This window comes from Cuculus canorus, chromosome 21, assembly GCF_017976375.1.
Source record: "Cuculus canorus isolate bCucCan1 chromosome 21, bCucCan1.pri, whole genome shotgun sequence".
Lineage (NCBI taxonomy): Eukaryota > Metazoa > Chordata > Aves > Cuculiformes > Cuculidae > Cuculus > Cuculus canorus.
In genome coordinates, this window is record NC_071421.1 from 498,443 (window position 1) to 523,768 (window position 25,326).

The 25,326-nt window shown below is 46.5% G+C and overlaps 1 protein-coding gene across 4 annotated transcripts in view; it reads left to right on the plus strand.

Moving 5' to 3' along the window:
• The window catches only part of SAMD11 (sterile alpha motif domain containing 11), a 233,663-nt gene that overhangs the window by 69,388 nt on the left and 138,949 nt on the right, over positions 1 to 25,326 (plus strand). For all 4 annotated transcript variants that reach the window (XM_054085465.1, XM_054085468.1, XM_054085467.1 and 1 more), the window contains exons 6-7: positions 8,353 to 8,505; positions 8,598 to 8,690. The gene's annotated coding sequence lies outside the window, so the exon portion shown is untranslated. The remainder of the gene's footprint in view (positions 1 to 8,352; positions 8,506 to 8,597; positions 8,691 to 25,326) is intronic.

The following is a 25,326-nucleotide window of genomic DNA, read 5'->3' on the forward strand; positions in this document are numbered from 1 at the left end:
AGATCAAATTCAGTTGGGAATGCCTCAGTTGGTGTGTTATTTCATTTGGCACACGGGTGCCAGGTGATGGGCAGTGCCACCGTCAGGAAAAGGACAGAGACTTCTTCTGTGCTAAAGGATTACAGATTTACTCTGTTATAACAAAACCTTGTCTCCTGTTCGCAGTAGTAACTCTCAATTCACACTCTCTCCTGTCATATTCTGCACCAAGTTGATTGTTTATTCCTGCATACAAGAAATACAAGGTTTCTTCCTGATTCCTGTATGATCAGTTCATTATCTGATGCTTACAGCCAACAGAACAGAAAGTTGGGAATTCGCTTTCTTTTGAGAATCTGCTTTGCTGAAATGAAAATAGATTCAGGAAAAGAACCTTGGTCGCTAGTGCCTTCCTGGAGGAAACAGGCAAAGGAGGGAGAGACAGGGAAAATAAAAGCCAATGACCTTATTTAGGAGTAGATGATTTAATAATCTCTAATGGAATTACTGGTGAGGAATCTACATGCTCCTCTCTTTCCTGTAAAGGGTTTTTTTGTTTGGGTTTTTTTCCCCCTTCACTCTGGCCTGCCGCTTTCTGCAGGGAATCAGCATGTAGACATTCTCTAGGACAGCAGCTGTGCTACAGCACCCTTGCTGTAAGGTCATGCCCTAGCATAATACATTACCAGACCGTGGGTTAGAATATGCTTAACCCTGAACGGCAGCATGGGGAAGAAGATGGACGCAAGGAACTTTTTTTTCTGCTGCCTCTGTGGAGAAGGCCCGAGGAGGCAGTGTCTCTGAAACTCCTTTTGCAGACTGTGTGATGCTGTGGGAATCTCATTCAGACTCGAATGGAGTCTAGCCCCAGGCACAGAGCCTTGGGGAGCAGCTGCCAGTGTTGAGTCCTTTAGCTTTCCTACTTTCCCTATATAAGCAGAGACTTCAAACTATAGCTTTCCATACAGTTGTAATAATGCAAACTAATTGCCAGGGTGCAGCAAAGAAAGCTGAATCACCCGCCGAAACCATACAGCACTTCTTCATTTCTATTTTCTGCCTGCATGAAGGCAGGGTAGGAATTCAAATCTTGGGGTGCACTCACACCCTCTCAGGCTGCAGCTGAACGGTAGAAATATTTGGAACTTCCCTGCTAGCTCAGTGGTTTGTTTGATTTGGGGGAAGCAGGAGAGGCAGGCCTCCCTAGCGCCCCATGCAGAAAAACATACCTTTCCTTAAACACTGCTTTCGTAAATATTCTGGGTAAATACTGGATAAAACCTGCCATGTTAGCTTTTCCTGGAGGGGATTTTTCTGGGGTTTGTCTCTCGTCTTGGAGACAAGGGACTCTCCCTATAGATAATGACACGAGAGCAGCTTCATTTCAGTTCTGATCGATGCCACTGTCTTGGACAAATATGAAAAAATAACTTGGCAAGAGGATCCTGTGTCACCCCATGGCCACCCTCGTGTCTCTGCTCATTCTCTGGCTCCCCAGAGGGTCACAAAACCATGGAATGGTTTGGATTGGAAGGCACCTCAAAGTCCACCCAGTTCCCCCCCCCCCCCGCCATGGGCAGGGACACCTCCCACTGGATCAGGAGCTCCAAGCCCCATCCAACCTGGCCTGGAACCCCTCCAGGGATGGGGCAGCCACCACTGCTCTGGGCAACCCGGGCCAGGGCCTCACCACCCACATCATGAAGAATTTCTTTCTAATGTCTGATCTAAATCTTCCCTCTTCCAATTTAAAGCCATTCTCCCTCACCCTATCCCTGCTCTCCCTGATCAAGAGCCCCCCCCAGTTTTCCTGGAGCCTCTTTCCGTGCTGGAAGCTGCTCTAAGTTCTCCCCAGAGCCTTCTCTTCTCCCGGCTGAACAACCCCATCTCTCTCAGCCTGTCCTCATAGCAGAGGTGCTCCAGCCCTCAGATCATTTTCATGGCCTCCTCTGGACCTGTTCCAACAGTTCTATATTCTTCTTATGCTGGGAATTACAGAATTGGACACAGGACTCCAGGTAGGGTCTCACCAGAGCAGAGGGGCAGAATCCCCTCCCTCACTCCGCTGGCCACGCTGCTTCAGATGCAGCCCAGGATGCATTTGCCTTTCTGGGCTGCGAGAACTGCTTAATGGGCATGGGAATTTGGGGAGGCTTTTGCTGCTGGGATCTCCCCCAGCAGCAGACAGGGGGTTGCCAGCCAACCAAGCAGCTCCAGCGCCCTGGGCACAGACACAGGGGATGATGAGGGCTGAGGTCCCTTCCAACTCAAACCACTCTGTGATTCTCAGTTTCTATGATTATCTTACTCCCTGGTTTCAAAAGAACCAGATGTTTTTTCTAGCCTAGCCTGCAGCCTTAAACTGGAGAATCCAAACTGGGAGCCAGCTAGCAAGAAATCAGAGTAGTAATGGCAAACAGCATGAGATTTGTGAATCTGGTAGAGAATCAGGGAAAAGCCCAGGATTTGTGTCCGGTAACAGTGCAGAATAAATGCTTTTCTGTCCATTAGTGTAATTTTGTGATAGACCTAAGAGGTTGTTGCTGTGCTTTATAAATCTTCATTCTGAAAGAGTTTTGTGGTGCTGGTGTTCCTGTCTTTGAATTTTTTTTCAAGGACAGATCTGATAAGTGATAAAATACGCAACTATTTGGTTTACATTCAGTTTTTGGTTTAAATCTACTTATTACAGCTGTGACATGTCTGCAGCTGTAGCCCCTCCTGTGTTGACATTCTCAGCACAGGCTCTTTTCCTGATTGGGGCTGGGCGGGGAGTTTTCCAACACAGGTGCTCAGTGAGATAGCGTAGGTGGCTGGGGTTTTGTGTGTGAGCAATACTTCAGTGCAATGGCAGGCTGGGGGGGTGTTCTGCAGCACATGGGCTTCCTAAACCACCGTGGGGCAGCCATCCTACTATAGAATCATCATACCAGGACAGGCGAGAGAGTTGGGTTTTTTCAGCCTGGAGAAGAGAAGGCTCCAAGAAGACCTTATAGCGACCTTCCAGTACCTGAAGGGGCTACAAGAAAGCTGGAGAGGGGCTGTTCACAAAGGCCTGTAGTGACAGGACTGGGGGCAATGGGTATGAACTGGAGAGGGGCAGATTTAGACTGGACATAAGGGAGAATTTCTTCACAATGAGAGTGATGAGGCAGTGGCACAGGTTTTTCAGGGAAGTTGTGGCTGCCCCATCCCTGGAGGTTTTCAAGGCCAGGTTGGAGGGACACCAGTGGGAGGTGTCCCTGTCCATGGCAGGGGGGGTTGGAACTGGATGATCTTTAAGGTCCCTTCCAACCCAAACTTAAGGGACCTTAAAGATTGTCTAGTTCCAACACCCCCCGCGATGGAGTGCCTCTCTGCAGCTCTGGTACGTACTGGTGGCTGGTGAGGTTTTAGCTCCGCTGTGGAGGGAGAGGCTGCTCTTTGGTTCTGACAGAAATTAACCTGGTGAAACAGAGCCCTAGTGATGCTCCTGCAGCAGAGCATAAGAATTCAGGGTAGATATTTGGAACATAGTGGGAAATGTGGATGTGTTGGATGTTACCCTGTAGACATAAGCATCGCTTTGAAATGATCAGTGACTCACCAATGCAGTATAATCACCAGAGACACGCAAAGCACCGAGCCATCGATCACCGAACCGACAGTGCACCCGTATGTGTGTGCTGTGCCTGCCCAAGCCTCCTGTTATAAATCCTCTTGAAATGGAGAAATGTGTGTTCCTTGTAACATACATACATACGCAGGGGTGCCCTAAGCATGTCACAGCGTTCTGTTATTGATAGACAACACCAGGCCTCTGCAGCACTGCTTGGGCTTAGCCACACTGGACAGAGAAAGCATTCTCTGAAGTTGAATTAAACCCTGCGATCTCCGTGCTGTCGCTGCATTGGAGCTTGTTGCACCTATGTGCTTTGGAACAGCCACCTCCAATACACATGGTCAGCCTTGCCCTCCCTCAGACTGGTTTATGCAGCAGGAATTTGGCATTTTGAGAATTAGGGAGAGAGAATAGTGGGCGGGCTTTGGCTGTGACCAGAGGAGTAACTGGAGTTGCCAGTGGAGTGTGTAAAGAGAGAATAAAAGGATGCAGATCCAAAGGCTGCTGTGAATGGGTGCTGTGTAGAAAAGCACTCAAGCTGTGGTAGCTGTCCTTCAGTGAAGGTAAAGCTAGTCCTGCTCCTCTTGACTTTGCTTATCTATGGAAGCTTATGGTTTGCACAGCCTTGGCAAATACATTTGCAGATGTCAGACATGCTCTGAACCATTTGAAGTTAAGCAAATGTCAATGCAACGTTCCTAGGATACAATTGAAAGAGATGTGTTGAATGGAGAAGACCATGAGGCTGACACATGGAAAGGTCCAAGAATTTTGGTGCGGTTTATATGTGAACTGCTGTGTTTAACAAGACAATTAGCATCACTGAAGAGCATTTCAGCGCTGCGTGTCAGAGAAACAGGAAGGATGTTCTGACAGCTTTTAAATGAGTTTTAATCCTTAGCGTATTTCCCCCAGTGAACTTCAAATACTTTGGAAATGTGAGTATAACATCCATTTTACAGAGGAGCATTGAGGCGTACTTATTCACACGCTTAATGCGATAGGAAGCGACAGCCCAAGTATTTCCTCAGCTACATCCAAAACTCAATCTTCTTAACCTGAAACTGGAAATACAGCCATCTTGAGTGCAACCTAATTCTGTGCTGGTGTTTTCCTTTTGCTCTTTCAAGTACGGTATGAATTCATACCATCCTTGTAGTTACCCTTCTCTGGGCTGTCCCTAGTGGTAGTATGTCCTCCTTGCAGTACAGAGATCAAACCTAAGATATGAGCACACTAAGGTTTTATATGAGGCTCTGAGCACCCTGATCCACTGCAACGTGTCCCTGCCAGTGGCAGGGGGTTGGAACTGGATGGGCTTTAGGGTCCCTCCCAACCCAACCCCTTCTATGAATTCCAGTCTCCTCACACTGAGATGCACACTACAGTGTCCTTGCTAGTATTCCAACCAGATATCTGATAGAAGCTGGCAGGATGGTGGAAGCCTGTCATTCCCTTCCTCTGTCAAAGAGCAGTGCTTTCATTAGAAACATCGCTGGCAAACAGCAGAGCCCTTGCCTGTCTCCAAGGGCAGAGGCACACACGGACACAATGCAGTGCACCCCCCTGCCAGTGTTCAGGTGGGGAAGAAGAGTGGGGGAGATGCAATGCAAAAATATGTGTGTGTAATTAAAGATGGAATAGCCATCTTTGCTGCCTTTCTTGTGCAGCATAAAATAAGACCGAGGCTGAGGGGTTGGCTTCTGGCGATCTAGCTGTGGCAGCATGAAAAATGAGGAGGAGTGCGATAAGAAACTAATAATTTATGTTCCAAGCACAGACTCACACCAGTGTGGAGGGAAATTTGTGCCAATAACTCCTACTAACTCAGAAAGGCACGCAATCTTTTATTGCACAAATTATTAACGACCAGAAAATAAATGACTCTCTAATCAGATTGGTGCTGCCGGCACTGTTCGATTCTTCTTTTATTTGTATAAATTCTGACTCCAGTCCACCCCTGAAGCTGAGGCAACAGGAACTTGTGCTGGCCTACTGCCCTGCCTGACAACAGAACAGATGAAACGATGATGAAACGGAAAAGTCCTGGTATCTCACTGCCTACCAGAGATGAGTTTACTCAACAAACAATATCTGCCCCCTTCAGCAAGAACAGCTTTGTGGGTGCACAGGGATCTCTGATTTGGGACTCCATTGCACCGCGACTGGAATAGTCAAACAGCAGCATCGTGAACCTTTATTTATGAAAATGTGCAGAAAAATAACAGCTCACCGTCATTCCCTCTTGAACCCGTCCCTTTCAGGCTCCTTTCTGTGCATCCTTCCTGTGTCCTTAAGGCTGCCGGTGTTGTATTCCACTTAATTCTGCTCTAGTTTTTCAGCATTTGTGCTCAGTATTGAGAAGTGCCAGGCACCTACAGCCATTGCTGAAGTGTACAAGAATTGTGGATTCTCCACCCTTCTTACATCACAAAGATGATCCGAGGGCTGGAACTAGAACTAGAATGGTAGAAGCAAGCAAATTTGAACCTTGAGGTAACTCTGAAACACAAACTGAGCTTCACTTTAAAGTTATCATGATAACATATGGAACCTACATCTTGATCTAGGTTCCAGCCCTGGGAGATATTTGAATTTGAAACTAAAGTTTGCAGGACTTGCTGCATCCAACCTAGGGGCCAAAGCAGCCCCCTTTTGAAGCCTGAGGCTGTGTTCTGGACAGCCAGGCTTGGCTTTTGTCCCTAGATCTACATGCAGCTGTGAGGCCCAGCTCTACCATTTACATGGGGTTCCTCTGATCCAGATGACCTATGCACACTTGTGTGACCTGGCCGAGACTCATTTAGGCCCTTTGTTTGAGGTTTGTAGGGTGGTGTTTCTTCGATAAACAGGGTTCCTTGAAGTCAAGGGCGATACTTTGTATGCAATGAGAAGCTGCCTGGCTGCATTTGGTCCATACATTTTTCATCTGGGAGACCCATATGTGAGGTTCAGATTTTTCTTCTCCCTTCCTATTCCCCCTCCCCGCTTTGATTATGTGAACCATATGATAAGGAAGAAAAGTGTTTCTATTGTTAATTCAGCCCATTCATTATCAATGGCACCATCTCCCTGATGACTTCATCTGAATAAAGGGGAAGGGGAGAATTGCTTTCCCTCTCCCTCTCTGTTTTTTATGGTGAGGGGGTTTTGATGAAGGCAGCCGGGCTGCAATAATGAATAATGCGCAGATTGTTCCCCGGGACTGCAAGTATTTTATTAATGCAGGTTTCTTTAGCCTGAATGCCCAGTCACCACAGAACCATGAAACTCAAATTGCCTTACAGCTCTCTCATGAACATACTTCTAATCTCATTGACCTGTCGTTATACTACAACACATAAATTCAGATTTGGAGATCTTATGTCCAATCATAAATTGGGCTGGCAGACTTCCGATCAACAGAATAAAACTGTCTCCTGTGAGGTGGGTTTTTTATTCACCAGGGCTGTTCCAGCAGACGGAGCAGAGGTACCGTCAGCTTTTCTTAATAAACTATTCTTTAAAAAATGGAGGGAAATAAGAAACTCAGCATAAAATTCACAGGGGAGAGAAGCAAAAACCTACAAGAAAGCTGGCTGAGGGTCTTTTTACAAGGCCACATAGTGATAGGATTGGGGGGGGGGATGGCTTTAAATAGAAAGGGAAAGATTTAGATCAGACATTAGGGAGAAATTCTTCACAATGAGGGTGAAGAGGCCCTGGCCCAGGTTGCCCAGAGCAGTCGTGGCTGCCCCATCCCTGGAAGTGTTCAAGGACAGGATGGATGGGGCTTTGAGCAACCTGATTGAGTTTGAAGGGGGCTGGAACTGGACGGGCTTTAAGGTCTCTTCCACCCCAAACCAGTCCATGATTGTATGAAATAACATTGACATTGTACTTAAACTTAGATTGTGGGAAACTGTCAATTAAAGGGTGTCACCTTCTCCAACATCATGGAGAAATGATAGAAAAATAGGAGTTTATGTATTCAGGCAGTTTTGGCCATAATTCTGTGTGGTTTTGCAGAGGGGGCACATATATGCCAACTTCATTGAATTCTTTCCTCTTTTATTATGTCTTTTCCTTCTTTTACTGAAATGAGTGACTCCGAGGAAATGTCATTTCTCCCTCTTGTTTTGCAGTGTTTTATTTTGATTCAGTAGTGAATGGGGATTTGACATTTCTACTGGTCAGTGGGAATTTTGATATGAGAAGAGATTTTGCAGTGCTGACATTGGGGGTGAGGATGCTCATGCAGCAAAGTTTCCTTGTGTGAAGAAAGATCACAACCAGTCAGTCTGCCGAGTGTTGAACACCTTAAGTGCAGTGCAACAGGCCTGTCTATGAGTGATGTCATTGCCTACAGACAATTCCTGTTGTGATCATTAGAGATGTGTCATCCCAAATGCTGGTAGAACAAGTTAGATAATTTTTTGTGTATGCAGATTTCCTTCCAGTACCCGAAGGGGCTACAAGAAAGCTGGGGAGGGACCGTTCACAAAGGTTTAGTGATAGGACGAGGGACAATGGGTATAAACTGGAGAGGGGCAGATTTAGACTAGGCATAACGAGGAATTTCTTCATTATGAGACTGGTGAGACACTGGAACAGGCTGCCCAGGGAAGTTGTTGCTGCCCCATCCTTGGAAGTGTTCAAGGCCAGGTTGGATGGGGCTTGGGCAGCCTGATCCAGTGGGAGGTGTCCCTGCCCATGGCAGGGGTGGAACTGGATGATCTTTAAGGTCCCTTCCAACCCAAACTATTCTATGATCCTCTGATTCCTCTTCGCAGGTTGTTATAGAAGGGAGTCCTGTGATGATCTGGAGATGCTAGTGGTGGTTCTAATATTTTTGGTGGAGCTGCCTCCTCAAATACAGCACACAATGTCCATGTATCATCAGTGCTTTCACGTACATTGATGTCACTTTTCAACTCTCCTCTGTGGTATGTATTAGTCCATGAGGGAAAAAAAAAAAAAAATTATCTCATACTCTTGTAAGTGTTGCTGAACCAATATTTTGTCTTTATCTCCAAAGAGTTCTACCAGGTGGCAGTGCAGGCTTCCTCAAACACGGCTACCTCCAACGTACTTCGCATCCTACCTGTTACGACTGGCTCTGCGGTTAATTGTAAGTCAGTAACATGTACCCTCATTACACCTGGCTCTGCCAGCTCAGGTAGAGCTAAGCTGGCAGTCTAGAACTAATGCGCATCCTTTCCTGTGTGTGGCTTCACCTGGGGGCACGTTGCTGCTAAAAGTAATCCCTCCCTAAAGAGAGAGAGCAGCTGAAGTTCTGTATTCCTCAAAAGGTGGAGACTTTTCCCCAGCCTTTCTAGGAGTCTGTAGTGGAATTGCCTCATTTAAAGAGTATTGTGGACTTTTCAGTGTCTTTGGAGTGTTAGCAGCACTAGAACGTCAAGAGTTATCGCATTAATATCTATCAAGCAACATTACCTCTCTTGAACTGGGCATCGGGCAGGCAGACAGTGCCCTCCGGTCAGCCTCTGTGGTGGTTTTCTTGCCCTCAGACAAGCAGAGCAGGACAGCAAACTCTGCTTTTGGACAAAGGTGCAACTTCTGGCAACTTCTTTCCTTCCAGTGCTGTCCTGTGGCATCGCTGCTGCTGCTGGCTCTGGCTTGGTTCCACTCAGCACTCCAGCCTTGTACCTCTAACGATTTAGCAGCAGTCAGCTGAGGAAATAAAGCACTTCGGACTCAGTCCCCCAGGGGTTTCTGTCCTTACAGTAATTTTTTGAAGGCCTCTGTTTTCACAGCACTGGGATAGATGGACTCCTAAAATATACAGCCAATTACACAGCAGAATTTATTAGACTTTATCCTGGTGCATGTTACCTGCTGAGGGAGAAAGAGCAAACTCTGGAAGGAAACCCATAGCAACTGAAAATGTAAGTGTGAGGATTAGAAGTCCCCGTAAATATAGCTGACTTTGCCATCTCTTTTAATTAAATGCAAGTCATGAAACACGGGCAGGGAGTGCATCGGTGACAGGGTGCAGCAGCGCTCAGAGGCAGGAAGGAAGAGTAAGTGGGGGGAACTGGCTCCATGGCCTGGGGCTGAGATGCAGAGCCAGGAGGGTTAAAACTGCGTGGGTGATTTAGAGCGAGCCTTTTGCAGCAAGGCAAAGGGAACTCTGATCAGTTATTAATGTTTCTTGTTTTATCTTTGTGGGTTTAATTGTAAATTATCCAGCATGCTGTACTTCTCTGCTGTGTTTTCTTCTCCCATCCCAGAGAGGTGGTAGAGGAGAACATGCTGATGCTAACAAGGAAAGAGGGGGCATAGGGAAGGCCAGTCCCCTCTGAGCTTTGCCTCAGGGTTGTGCAGCTATGAAGTGATTCACTCAGCTTCTGAGGCCTTCTTCCCTCAAAATGATGTGCTAGAATTTGGCTCCTGTGAGCAGTGGTGCTTGGTTTCCCTCTAGACATGCGTGGCCCAGAGGGCCATGTCTGAGAGACCAGGATGAGGTACTGTGTTAATTCAGTCCTTCTGTAAACAGCATCCTCCTTTTCTCCCCCTTCTACCTATTCAAGCATTTTTCCTTCCCCAGCTCTGTTTTGCCTTTGGTAACCTTCCCGGCATGTACTCCATCAGCGCTCCTGTGGGGTTTCTGTGTGTAGGAAATAAAGTCCATGGTTCAGCACTATCCATCTAATATCTTCTGACTGCCTTTAATCATAGCATTTTCCATTTAATTGGGAAGGTAGGCACACTTTGCATATTAATACAGCACAGCCTGCACCTCCTAAGCATTAAAACTGGAGATGGCTGGCATGTGTTCTGCAGTAGCTGCCAACCTGCTGGGTGTCCTTTAGCATCCCTGGGAATGCAGGGGCTGGTATTTGCCTTCCTTAAGGAGATAAATTAAAATAAACAACTCCACCACATCTCCCCCCCCCAAAAAAATATTCTCTCCATTTCAGTAACTGCTCGTCAGACAGTGCCACCGCACCTGTATGCATTGTCTTGCTTAGATCATAACCCTGCTGGTCCCATTGTCTGTTCAGGACAGCCAAAGGGAAAACTGTCATCTTCCCTGCAGAAATGCTGCTTGTGTAGAGTATTTCCCTTCTGCGATCCATCTATCCATGAAAGACCCATTCTTTCCTTGCCTGGCTTCATGCTGCCACCCAGGAGTCTGTGTGAAACCAATATTTTGTCTTAATGCCATTGTGGTTTTCATGCCTCTTTCTTCTCTTTGATCAAAACTTGCTTTGGGACAAACATATTTGGTTTGATTTGGGGAAATCTCAGTAGGTTTTTCACTTTGATGTTTAAAAAAGCCTTTCAGGAGCGAACTCACGGATGCACCTTGCTATGCATAAGACACAACAGGCAATTGTGGCTGTGAGTTCCTGTCAGTGTTCATTGATTGTAGGTTAGGTGCTGGTAGCCAATGTGCAGGTCTGTTACAAAGAGGAGGAGGCGTATGCTTTAGACTGGAGAGAGGTCCCACTTCCAACGTTCATAGCCTCTCGAGGTCTCCCATTCTTTAAAGTTTAAGAGTGATGTTTTGAGTTGCAGTGTCACGCTGTGTGTGAGGGACAACTTGTGTTGCCTGTCTGGCATTAGCAAACAAAGGAGAAAAATCAGACAAGCTTATCTCTTTGGGATGCTCCTACTCGAGGATCCACATGAATCCTGGAGCTTGGATTCTCCATTTCATGAAGCAGTTTATTGATCTTGCTGATTACTCTGCTCTGTCAAAACGGGTTGCAGTTCATGGAACTGTGACCTGTCCTACAGAAATAACAGCGCTGCATCGTCCCCAGTGCTTGGTTATCCCTAGGCTGTGTGTTGATATTGGGGCTTGAGCATTGTGACCCATCTGCTTGTAACGGCTGCTCACACATGTGCAGAGACATGCCAACAGTTTTATTTTTCCTTACAATCATGCCTAAATTCAGCTGCCCTTTGCTTCTACTCCAGTCTGGTTTTCTGGATTCTGATGATAAAAAGCTGCTGATTAGATTGCCCCATCAGTTTGCAGGTGTTGTGTTCCCAGTTTGAGAGTGCTTCTGGGCTTTCCAGACAGGATTTTAGAAGGACAACAGTGAATGGTGTTCCAGTTATAAAAATTAGTCGGGTGTTTTCCATAGCTATGAAAGTACAGCTTGAAAAGGACAAAATAGAGCCAGATCCTGCATGCTGCAAGTATTTCCTTACTGATCCATTGTCAGTCCTAGCCATTCCTGTTTTTCTGGTCCAGTAGGAGCTATGTCATTGCGTCTCTCTCTTGACCTACAGTTCCCTGCAGACTTCATAATTACGGCCTTCTTTAAAGCAGACATCAGTTACATGCCAGAAATTGTCACAGTGTGGAGGGATAGATCAAAATCTATTAGAGAAAAAGAAGTGACTGGATTAATTTCCACCTGAAGTTTCAGTTAAGCTTTTCTGTGTAAGAGTTAGTGTAAAAACCAAGCCTAGACATTATGACTCTGGGTTTGGAATTTTAGAATTGGTCTGATAGGAAGAAATAGGCAGAACTTTCTTGAGTTCTCAAGTACGTGGCACTGCTACAGACAACGGAGCAGAGCTGTAAATATTTCAGATGTTGAAAGCCACAAATATGTAGAGGTTCTCCTCATGTGAATGTGTCTGATGTGCTTAAAAGCTGGATATCCCACTGGAAACAAGTCAAAACAGGTTTTTCTACTCATTGTTATTTCAACTGGAGACCCAGACCTCTTTGTGTCTGTTGGAGCATGCAATAAACCAGTCCCCAAGATTATCTTAGCACACGTTATCTAATTCTATTGTCAGAAACAGCGTGGCCAGCAGGACCAGCGAAGTGATTGTGGCCCTGTACTACTTGTACCTTGAATCCTGGGTTCAGTTTTGGGCTCCTCACTACAAAACACACATTGAGGGGCTGGAGCGTGTCCAGAGAAGGGGAACAGAGCTGGTGAAGGGGCTGCAGAACAAGCCACATGAGAGTGGCTGAGGGAACTGGGGTGGTTTAGCTTGGAGAAAAGGAGGCTGAGGGGAGACCTTATCGCTGCCTATGGCTCCCTGAAAGCAGACACACACTCACTTGCACACACACACAGAGCCATACACAGAAGCTGCAGCTCTTGGGGATGGCCTTTGGAGTCCCTGAGAACAGGCTGTTATTGCACTTATTTTGTGTCACCTTATTTCTAATCAGACGCACACACATGCATACACCTCGCACTGGCTCACTTCAGCTCTAGATCTATTTTCTTTTATTATCCTGGCAGGAGACGGGCTTCATTAGGGGAGTGGAGTCTCTAACAAGGATGGGGAATGGCAACAACAAAAGGATGTAGCAATATAAAGTTATGTCAAAAAACCTTTACGAGAAAAACGACTGACATTAGAAACCGTGCATTAAAAATTCAAGACAGTGGGGAAGGGGGTTAGGACTGGGGAGACAGAAACAAATAAATACACAGGCTTTAAACTAATAAATCCTCCTATTTGGGAAATGCATCAAGTCCTGTGTGCTATTAAAACTGGGTTTATTTCTATAATTGTTGATAACAATGATAAATACCTTTTTTTCTTGGATCTCAGTGTGGACTATCAGCATTCAAAGTACACAATTAAGCGGTAAGCAATCTTTCCCTTGTACTGGTTCTGTTGCTAATATTCCATGACTGGCAAGTCTGTTTTGTTATACCCGAAATGGAACTGGCCAGCTCAGCCAGCAGTTTTGGGTGTATCTTGACCAATAGCCCCAGTTTAGTCAGCTCTGTAAAGTTACGCCAACACATCCTCCCTCTTTCCTTTGACTGATCAGATACACAGCAATCTAGTTATTCCTGTTGGTGGAGAATCAGTTGACCCAAACACAAAAGAAAAAAAAACCTCTAGGCTAATCTACAGGTACCAGATTTATCAGTTTTTGCAAGGAGCTGCAAGTCCAAATCTCCCTGTAAGGGAGAAGGGCATGGAAAGGAACTCAGATTGCTGTGTTATTTCAGCACTAGGAAATTCACTTCTTAATCTGATTTTAGCATCCAGCCCCGAAGATCATCAACATGTATTTATTTCCCTCCTCCTCTGCAAGTCGACAAAGACATTCGTATAAAGCTGGATCGCTAATCCAGTTCTGCCATTAGCAGAATTAGAAATGATACCTTCCACTTCTGTCATCTGCCTTGTTAGGAAGTAAAGAGCTGTGTGATGGGTAGAGCTTCTCTCTTCTCATACAGCTGAGCTGCACACCTGAGTGGTGACACCCTTAAGGCAGGACAGTGGCAGGGATGAGTTTGCCATTCTGCTCCTCTAACTTTGAGCATTCACAAGAGGTCCCAGATTCTCTGGCCTGGCCAATCCAGTCCTTCTCACCTACACTAAATTCATATTAACATTGTGATTGCTCCCGCCCAGCTTCTGAGCCTGGATTTGCAGTTCCTGATAAGCACGCGGGGATGTTTTTCAGGTGCAGAACCTGATATTTTCATCTGCATCTCAGGGTGTGTTAGCAGATGCCTACAGGTTACAGCATTGAGTTTGGGTTTCCTGTAGTAGGGGGCCTGGCTTCCCAGCTTCTCCTTTGTGTCAGGTTTCTCCCACTTTTTATAAGGCTCATTCGCGCTGTTGTAATTATAGGCTTTTACAGACTTTCACCAAACCAGTTCTACCCACCTGTGGTTTTAAATGCAGTTAAAAAATGACACACCGATGCAGAGAGGTTACCAGTGGTTCTTGGGAGTGCCAGAGGCTGGGCAGGGCGTGGGGGCAAAGGATTCCCCTTGCTTTGTTACTTTTGTGCATGAAAAAATGGTGAGAAAACCACCTTCCAAACAGGTAAATCAGATGGCAGAACTATCAGCACTGCCTCTCCTAAATTCAGATCTAAAAGGTCCCCCAAAACAAAGGAGATAAAACCAGGGATCTCTTTCTTTGACGCTTTCAGCTTTATTGCTCTAGAAGTGAAAGCAGCAGAGCCATTCTTATTAAATCCTGGGATTTTGGAAGTGTATTGAACTTGGCATGGTATTAAAGCTAGTTAAGAACCTGGGTGCTATTGTCTGTTGTTCTCATGGCTTACTGAATAGCTCCAACACTCTTCCAGGTGCTTTAGACAGGTCAGAAAAGGGGACTCTGCTTACATCTCACCTCTCTCCCTCTCGGTACTTCTCTCTTTGTGTCTTTACTTATTCATCTCTTCTCCCTTGCTTCTGCCCCAGCTGACAGCCATGGCCCGTCTTTCAGCCTCTCTCATGTATAGATGCATTGGTTTTACACGAAGAAGTGGGCATCCTGCTGCACACTGAGGATTTTTTCCTTTCTGTTTTCTTAATGCAACTGCTATGTGTTCCTTGAGGTCATTTTCCTAGCCATTTGAGCTTCTCTTCTCCAGATCCTTTTCCTCAGCAGCGTGAGGTTGGATATTTAGAGCTATCCAAGTAGCAGCTTTTTTAGTTCCCTTTATTACAGCTGCTCAGAAAGGGCGAAGTAACAGAAAACCTCTTGCAGTTTCTTTTAGCCTTCAGGGAGCCATATGTTCCTTAAACAGGCAAGCAGCCCTCCAGCAGGTTAGGATCTCTGTCGCTCTTCGAGGCACATTCCCAGTGGTAGTTGTGTGGAAAGAGGGTTATCCTGTTGTTTGGAAGCGCCAGTGGAGAGGGACAGTTGGGGTTAGTGTAAGACCTGCTCCTTGATTTTTTCACCTGATATAACGTAACCCAAACCAGAGGGAAAGCTTTGTGTACAGACAGACAGAGGACCTGGGTGTTTTAACATCCCACTGCAGTGTCAGGTCATCGCCCTCCGAGCCCTACACTACCTGCACATGTTTATTCACTGGCCTTCCATGTGCATCAGGGCAGGGAAAGTAGGAAAAGAGGGTGGGGAAAGGAGGCTGAGGTCAACATGTTGACAGCAAAATATCCAGAGGAAAAAAATGTTCACTTCGAAAAACAGTAACAGCCACCTTTCCTGTCTCTGTATGTGTTTGCAGGGTTGTGTGTATGTAGGTGTGCAGGCTATCGCTCTCACACACAGTTCTCTTCTTAATATTATTCATCCTTATTACATATCGTTATTCTTTATTATGATTTATATGCCGTGCCATGGCTTTATGATGATTTATACCGCTGTCCCCAAAAGAGCTTACAGAAGGCATTGCATAGCGCAAAGACAGGCATCCCTGTGCTGGGAAAGAAACACGGCTTTCTTCTTAAGCAGCTACTCTAACATTTCTTCTAGCTATAATGAACCGCATTTCTTGGCTTCCGCAAAATGATTTGGTTTTACTTGTTCCAAGTCTACAAGTCAAGCTTTCATCCAATGTTATGGTCCCCAATTCCTTTGCTGCTGAATATGAATAAATGCCAATAATGTCAATAGGAGTTGCTTGTTGCTTGCGGAAAGGAACAATATCCCTCCATTCTCCTGCTTATTCTTCTAGATCTAGATTTTCATCTTGCCTATTGAAAGAGATTCGTTTAATGAATGCCCTTAAAGCAGGCTGATCCTTGTTCTGATTGGGAAGGAACTTTCCTGGACTGCTTTACAACTACAGTTTCACTCAGTGCTACTCTTAAAATTAGTCACAATTTAGGGACATTTCCACAACTCAAAACATCACAATGATCTCTAAGGTCTTTTCCAACCTTATGATTCTATGATCAGAAGAGGCAGCATTTAATTTGAGTACATATAAGTAAATGACAATGAGCAAGTGAATAATGCTTTTTTGAGTTGCCAATAACGCTTCAGTGTTCACCTGAAAGCATCTTAGCCTCTCACTTGGTTTTGAGCAAAAAGATTCCTTGTTTTGTCAGTTTGTTGAAGGACCTAAAGAAGTGACAAGCCGTGTCTCCAGAACCCTGGACATTTTCTCCTCTCTTTGGTAAGAGAACAACTTAGCTCCCCAAAACAGAAAACTGAAGGGAGGAACCTGCTCTGCAGGCTGAAGGCAGAATCTTCAAAGAAATGTAAAAGAGACTGGAGTTGTCTCAGAATGAGACTTGCACAACTGTGTACCTGGGGAGCCCAAGGACATGTGCTTTCCACTCCCCCAGACCTTTTGTCTTCACTGAGAAAAAGATGTGTATTTTTGAAATGTATAAACTTCAATTTTTTATGGCCGTGGCCTTTCTGCTTCATCCGCATTAAAAATTAAAGCTGGGCCAGTCCTTGAGCTCCTTTGCAAAGGCCAGACTAGGCCGCAGCAGGTAACAGAGAAAAGAGGGGAGATGCAAGACCAGAGAAATAAGGAACTTATGATGTTTCCTTAAGAAATTGTGCTATTTCCTTTGTGGTGGTCGTGGTTCTCCGTGTATTCCCTGTGTTTGCTTTCTCCATTGTGCTCTATCCGCTCTCTGATCTAGCATGCCATACGTTAGAGGATGGTGATGCAGGATTGTGATGGAAAATCTCCGTGGGAGAAATAGGTCAGAGTCAGGACAAACTTTTGAGACCCATTTTGGGGCTGGGAATTCAGAAGTCAGTGCTGTGAAGTGCTATTCCATGGTGTGGGAGCTCGCTTTTTTTTTGCTTGGCTTGTGGACTTTATCATGGCAGAAATGATCTTTGCTGGGTATTCAGATCTGTGTGGAGCCCTGCGTGGCTCCTGGAGCCCCTGGGATGGAGTTATGCCAGTGAGGAGTAAAGGAGATATTAACCAAAACCTTCAAGTACAACCAGCTCCGCTGTGGGAGAGCAAACGAAACAAGCTCCAAGCTTACATTTCTTTACTGTGTTTGGGTTTTTTGATCTGACATCCAGTTTGGGTGCCAGAAGTTTCTAAAGCTGGCCTGGTGTAACCCTGATCCTGTGTGAAACCCTGGTAAAACTCATGTGGAATTCAGTAATGCAAGAAAGAGCAGAGTCTTGGAGTGTATCAGCAAGCTGTTTGGGACAGGGACCATCATTTGTCCATTGTCAGTACAGTACCTCATGCGATATGGTCCTGGTTCTGAGATCTAACAGCGCTGCAAACAACAAATAATGTTTTGTGAGTTCATCGGGGCCTCCGGCAAGTGTATGTGTGTGCCACATGTCTGTATGTGAGAGGAGGTGTCAGAATAAGGGAGTGACGAATATTTGATGGCAAGAGACCCGTTTTCTTCCCTTTTCCTGAGGAGCTGGTCACCCAGACAGCTATTTTACTTATTTATTAAGTACCCCTGCCGATAGTTCAGCAGCAGGGGAGCGCTGCTTCGTCTCCTGGATGATGATTGCTATCAGGCTTGAGAAATCAGTCATTTCTGGCAAGAGAAAGAAAAAAACCTGTTTGGTGGGTTAATGATGCAGAGTAAATACTGACAGTGGCCAGTGGTCTGAGCACACCAGACATGACCTCAGGGAATCATAGATTCTGAGGGGGCTGTGGCTGCTGCTTCTCTATAATGCGATTGCTTCTTTATAATGGCTTCAACTTCTTCTCCTGTTCCCCCCTCCTTTATCATTATTGACCAAGGCGCATCAGTGAGGCTAGAGAATAAATAGTTCCCTGACGGTTAACAACGGGCTCTCCTCCAATTGGAATTCAAGCTGTGCTCCCTCTTATATTCTTTATAATCACACTTTATTGCATGGAGCGGAAAATAATCTATCCATACCCCTCGCTCCCCTCTCTTCCTCGCTGCCCCTGGGGAATTGGGTGCTGTTCTCCTGGAGCAGGTGAGAGGAGGCTCTGGGAAGGTGGGTCAAGGTGTCCTGCAGGCTGGGACTCCCATTCCCAGTGGCAGGAATCATGGAATGTTTTGGGTTGGAAGGGACCTCAAAGCCCATCCAGTCCCACCCCCTGCCACAGGCAGGGACACCTCCCACTGCATCAGGGGCTCCAAGCCCCATCCAACCTGGCCTGGAACCCCTCCAGGGATGGGGCAGCCACCACTGCTCTGGGCACCCTGGGCCAGGGCCTCCCCACCCGCACAGGAAAACATTTCTTCTTAAAACCTCATTTCAATCTCCCTACTTTTAGCGGAGGGGGTGGGGTGAGAGAGCACACGTGCGTGTGAAAGCATGTGCTTGTGAGTGATTGAGTGTGTGTTGGTGAGAGTGTCTGTGTCTGAGTGTGCTGTGTGTGTGAGAGCGCACATATGTGAGAGCATGTGTTTGTGTCTGTGAGAGTGTGTCTGGGCGAGTGTGTTTGTGTGAGTGAGCTCTGCATGTTTGTGTGGGAGTGTGTGCAGGGTGTGGGTGAGAACGTGTCTGTGTGTGTGTGTGCTCTGTGTGTGTTTGTGTGGGAGTGTGCGTTAGAGAGTGTGTGTATGAGGTGGGTGCAGGGTGTGTGAGAGAGCACGTGTGTGACTGAGCGTGTTTGTGTGTCCGAGTGTGTGTGAGTGAGCTGTGTGCGTGTTTGTGTGGGTGTGTGTATACACGTGTGTGTTTGTGTATGCGTTTTTGTGTTAGTGTGATTGTGCGTGAGAGCTGTGTGCAGGGCACGCGAGAGACAGAGCACGTGTGTGACTGAGCGAGCATGTATTTGTGTGATGAGAGCATGTTTCATGTGTGAGTGAGCTCTGTGTGTGAGTGCATGGGATGTATATATATGTTTGTGTGAGTGTGTGTTAGAGAGTGTGAAGTGTGTGTGAGAGAGCACGTGTGTGACAGAGTGTGAGTGTGTGTACTAGAGAGTGTGTTTGTGACTGTGTGTGAGGTGTAGGGCGTGCGAGAGACAGCACATGTGTGACTGCATGTGTTTGCATCTGTGACTGTGCGAGTGAGCTCTGCGTGTGGGGTTTTGTGGGTGTGTATATATGTGTGTGCGCGTTAGAGAGTGCGAGGTGTGCGCGGGGGGTGTGGGGAGAGCGCGCGTGAGTTTGCATCTGTGCGAGTGCGGCCGGTGCCGCTGTGTGAGCCGCGGCCGTGCCCGCGGGCTCTGCCCTCGCTGACGCCGCCCGGGGCCGCTCCGGGGGCGGCGGGCGAGCCGCTTCCAGCGGTGTCTGTCAGGTCAGAGTCTGCGCCGCCCGCCGGGCTCCTCGCCGCGCTCCCCGGGTTATTTATTACCTTCTCTCCCCGGCGGCAGCGCTGCGGCTCCGGGGCCGCTGCCAGCGCCCGCGGGGGCCCCGCCGGGGGGTTCCCGAGCCCCCACGGACACCCCGGACCCTCCGGCGCCGGCTGCTGCTCGGCAGGCTGGGGGTGCGAAAGGAGCTGGAGGGGCAAGAGAAAAGGGCTTTGTGAAAGGCTGGGTGTGCAAAATCAGCTGGAGACGGAAGAGGAGAAAAGGGCTTTTCTGAAGGCTGCGTGTGCAAAAGTAATTGGAGCTGAGTGACGGGAAAAGGAGTTGCATTGGTAGGAAGAGGGGCAATGGGTATAAACCGGAGAAGGGCAGATTTAGACTGGACATAAGGAGGAATTTCTTCACTATGAGAGTGGTGAGGCCCTGGAACAGGTGGCCCAGGGAAGTCGTGGCTGCCCCATCCCCGGAGGGGTTCCAGGCCAGGCTGGATGGGGCTTGGAGCCCCTGAGCCAGTGGGAGGTGTCCATGGCAGGGGGTTGGAACTGGATGGGCTTTGAGGTCCCTTCCAACCCAAACTATTCCATGATTCTGTGGTTTGGTGGAGCTCAAGACACGGTTAGAACAGAGGTGAAAGGGATGGAGAACAAGTTTTATGAGGAGTGGCTGAAGGAGCTGGGCTTGTTTAGGCTGGAGAAAAGGAGGCTGAGGGGAGACTATCACTCCTACAGCTGCCTGAAAGGAGGTTGTAACAGGTGGGTGCTGGTCTCCCAATTGACAGGCAACAGGACGAGAACATCAAGTTGTGCCAGGACAGGTTCAGATTGGACGCAAGGTAAATTTGTTCACTGAAAGGGTTCTCGGGCACTGGAACAGCTGCACAGAGAAGAGAGGTGGTTGATTCACCATCCCTGGAGGTGTTTAAAAGATGAGTAGGTGAAGTGTTTAGGTATATGGCTTAGTAGTGGACGGGTACACTTGGACCTGTCAGTGATGGGGCAGGAACACCATGGCATTGGGGAAATGCCTGATTTGATGGTTGACTTGTCAGAAGGAAATGCCCTCTCTTGTGGAGAATTGCCACGGTGTATGGGAAAAACAGTCTTGTTTCTGTTAGAGATGGGAATTCCAGTCTAAGCTTTCGCTTCCATACCTCCTGCACTGCTCCATCCCTTGGACAGAGAACTGCTGGCTGCTGTTCTTCCTGAAAAGAGCACAAAAACCAATCTGGTGATGCAACTCTAGGGTCCCCATATCTGGCAGTCGTGCAACCTGCATTTCTTTCACAAGGGCGAGCAACTCACAATTCAATCTTTCTCCTGACAGCTCGTCTCCTAGCTATTGTTAAGGTGCCTTTCAGGCTTTAAACTTCTGTGCTGCTTGCAATGCATCAGCCAGTTAAAAAACCTGCAGGACTAGTGAGCAAATGTTTCTCTCTCATGATAAATTATACCCCTCTCGTCCTGATCAAAACTTCTGGCACACAGGGGAATACAGGAAGCAATGTAAATATTATTTTGCTATTGTTTAGCTGTATTTTTCTCGGAGTGTTGCCTGCACCGAGATCCCCACAGCTCCTGTACCCTTTTTCTTCTTCCCCTGCCAACCCCAATCTGTTGCACTCACTCTGACTCCCAAGGAGGGAAAACATGTCCTAAAAAGCTTTCCCTCTGGTTAATGGGGAGAGGAGCAACGAGACCACTACAAACTTCTAAGATGCATCAGGGCAGCTGTTGTTATAGCAGGTTAAAAGTGACACACATGGAGGGGACCCTGGTACCCTGGAGGCCAAGGGGACTGCACACACAGGTGGGGTGGCCAGCGAAAATGCTAGCAAGTGAGAGGTGGTTTTCAGCAGCCAGAAGCTGCTAATTATCCCACACTCCAGCTTGCTCTCTGGAGAGCTGGGAAACTCTCTCTTTGATCCTCCTGCATTTCATCTTATAATTGGATGGGGGTTCCAGATGTTGTTGCTGAGGAGTTTAGGGAGCTGATGGAAAGACGTGTCTTGAATCAGGGGCCTGGGACAATCCCAGAGGTATTTTCAGTGGTTTGCTAGAGGAGTGCTTGGGACAGTGCCTTCTTGTCCCTGTTAAGTTATTGCTAGGGTTTATTTGTATTGTCTCCTTAATGGCTTTTTCTTTACCATATACATCCTTAAGGTTCCACCCTTTTTTACTCATGTTTCATGGAGAACAGAGCTGAATGTTTATCTCCTGCTGCTTAGAAGAGATTTGAATTGGAAGAAGAGATTTGAATTGGATTAAGTTTGTGTCTCATTGCTGCAGTTCTGTATGACTATTCCAATAAATGGATTTACGGATCTAGTGGCATTTAGCGGCAGCTACTGCAGCAGCAAGTCTGAAGACAGGTCCAAGAACATCAATGGGAAGGGAATTTTGAATTTGTTGTTGAATGTACATGGAGAGTAGAAGGCTCCAAGGAGATCTCATAGTGATCTTGCAGCACCTGAAGGGGCTACAAGAAAGCTGGGGAGGGACCGTTCACAAAGGCTTGTAGTAATAGGACTGGGGGCAATGGCTGTAAACTGGAGAGGGGCAGATTTAGACTGGACATAAGGAGGAATTTCTTCACCATGAGAGTGGTGAGACACTGGAGCAGGCTGCCCAGGGAAGTTGTTGCTGCCCCATCCCTGGAGGTGTTCAAGGCCAGGTTGGATGGGGTTTGGGCAGCCTGATCCAGCGGGAGGTGTCCCTGCCCCTGGCAGGGGGGTTGGAACTGGATGATCTTTAAGGTCCCTTCCAACCCAAACTATTCTATGATTCTATGTTGAAAGCCTGATTCTGGCAGTTAGATCTTTTCATGACCAGTACATTCAACCTAAGCAAACCAACTTGAAATGTAAAGATGTAATTTTTGCAATAAGTTGCTCATTGATGGGCTACAGTCTTAGCAGAAATCAGTGGGGACAAAGAGTAACGCTTCCTGTCTGTTCCATGAGGTGACAAATCCACTCCCAAAACACCCAGTCTCTTCGAAGTTCTCGTTACAAACTGTCATTGCGCTGCAAGTTTCTTTCACATTTCCAGAGGAATTCCTCCTGTGGCTCAGTGATGGCAGAATGGAGAGTGACAGGGACGGAGAAAGAAGCTCTTTTGCTTTGGAAAAAAAGCATAAGTGTAGTTAAAGTACTGTAGGTATAACAGTATGGTCACTACTCCAAATAATAACGCCTTTTCCCAGCTGAAGGGAAATGAGAGAGGAAACGCTTCCCAAGTGGGAATTATGTGGTATGAAATAGCTCTGTACTTCTAGGGGTAAATTTCTTAGTGCAGCCAAACCCTGGCTCTTGTAGCTGTCCCGGGCAATGTCACAAAAGAAGGCATTAGTGTCGCTAGAGCCCAGTTTTCTAAGGAAATGTTTTCCATAATTGGCTATAATCTGAAATGAGATAATAGTGCCTAGATGCTGTAGTGACATAGATCAATGGGATGGGCCGGCTACTCTCTGTAACTATCTCCTGAGGATCTCCTTACGAATTAAAACACCCAGTCATGTGGGGGTCCACAGTGGGCTGGGGACCCCTGCTTACTGCACCCAGAAGGAGATCATGGGACGGGAAGTGGGCAGACAATATAGGACTGTGCACGAAAGTAGTACCATCCATTCACAGATTGTTTATGTATAAGCTAATCCAGTCGTGCGGAGATGTGTGTGTTAATAAAGGGTATAAGAGGCGCGTGTAAGATCAAGCGCGTGCCGGCCAGCCATGTAACTTCAATAAAGAAACTTGCTTCCACATCACCGTGTCGTGTCTCAGCAGCGACACAGTCACACATTTATCCTGAAGGCTGCAGCTCTAGATGGATTTGAAATTTCTCAGAGTTGTTTTATGCAGTATTGTTAGTGATAAACGAATGGCTTAAAGCCCTTTTTCTCTCAGTAGAATTAAGGATCCAGACAGATGTCAGCTGTCTCAGAAAGGTCTTCAAGTTGCCGTTCCAGAGTTTGCTGATGCCTTCTGGTATCTTGAACCTCCTCCTTTTGTACCACACCACACCGAGAGCAACAACATCAGTTGTCTCTTCTGTGAGGGTGGAAGCAAATGGTAGGGTCATGTGCAAACTGTGAGCAGGAGCCATGGGGACCAGAAAACTGAGGGAGAGAGGGAGAGAGAAAAAGAATAGGAGGCTCAGCCCAAAATGATGTGGATATAACATCCCTTAGCAAATCCATTTACCTGGGTTTGTACCACGTCCTGGACTTCTCAAGGCTGATGCTAATGGAGTCGTATTTGTTTTATAAAGAGAGGAATGAATGGCTTAGTTTGCATGACTGCACTTCAAAAAAGCAAATTACAAATCTGATTAGAATGAGGCATAAAATTGCATTGAGGGGGTGCATGCTTATGTGCACATGTGTACACAGAGCTTACTTCTAAGCATGTGTTTGTGGTAGTCTGACGGTTAATCCAGATTGGGATTTGATTTCCTTTTTCACTCGGCGAGTACTGATACAGTCTTTGTAGGTAAAATGAAAGTACCAAATATGTTGGAACAATGAACATTCTTGCAGTCAAATACAGCCAATTCCCTGCTGAGTTACATTAGGTCTGGCCTCCCAGGTATTGGTAGGAGAGAAGGGGAGAATCTTGCGCTCAATAATTTATGTATCCATAAAGATTTTTTTTCGAGCAAGTAATAATTCTTTGGAAATTATGGCTAATTAAAAGCAATGCTGTCCCTATAAATGCATTCAGTTACTTTGTCAAGACAATTTTATCTTTGTTTCCTATGACGTGCGTCCTACTTAGTGTTTTGCTGTAATTGTGATTAGAGACCATACCAGACAGACTCCTTACCAACTGAAAACAGAAACAAGAGCTGGGTGGTAACAGACTTGAGTGGCTTCTAGGTATTTAGAACGGATTAGGCTATTTTATTTTAGAGTCAGCACAGCCATAACCTATATGTAGTTGTTCGTGGCCAATGCCAGTGTTGCTTCTGGGTGCAGAGCATGTAGGAGAATTGTCTGCATGCTCAATGCACTTAAAAGGGAAGACAGGAACTTAAAAGGTCTCTTTCCTCCAGTGTTCATCCTCAAAGATTGGCCCCAGCTTCCTCCAAAGTCTTTCCCAGGTAGCAAAAGTCAGAATGTGTGTTGGAACTCAGCTTTTTGCCCCTTCAGCTGCTGGCACATCTGTTTGTCTGCTGAGGCTGAGATCCGAGTTACCATATGGCTGAAATGTTAGCGACTGAAATTCTGATGACTGCTCCCATAACGCCAAGCTAATATTTCAGCAGCCTGTCTTGTAGCAGTTGATATGCACAGAACCTCAGGTTTGATAGTTCAGCTCTTCCTGTCTTTCTCAGGGCACAAACCAAATGAAAACTAGCTCTCTTGTTTATCCAACATCTATTTTGTGAGCGCACATGGCTGTGAATCTCTGTGTCTCCGTGCCTAACAATGGGTGACCCTTGGTGCCAGGCTGTCACCACTGCTGTGCATGTCAGTGGCTATAGGACTGTAGCTGTTCCACTCATTTTATCCGCAGCTATTGCTAACTCAGTACTCCAGATGAAAGGAAGAGCTTTTGCGAACAGTACAATGTTCCAAATTCCTTCTTATCCCTCCCTCCTGGAGCAAAACTTTAAATGTTGTGAGTGTATGGAGTAGTTTTTCAAGTGTGCTGACACTGTATATATTCCCATGGGTACCTTTTGAGTGTGAAAAGTGAGTGAAAATAGCTCCTGCCGTGTCTGGATGCAGATCGGTTTTGGCGAAGGCAAGGGAGATGTATGACAAACAAACCCCTTTTCCTCTGCTGTGAACAGACTAGTTATTGGTATTTGCCAAAGAGTTTGGATGAAGGGTTTTAGGAATCGGGCGTCAAAATTAC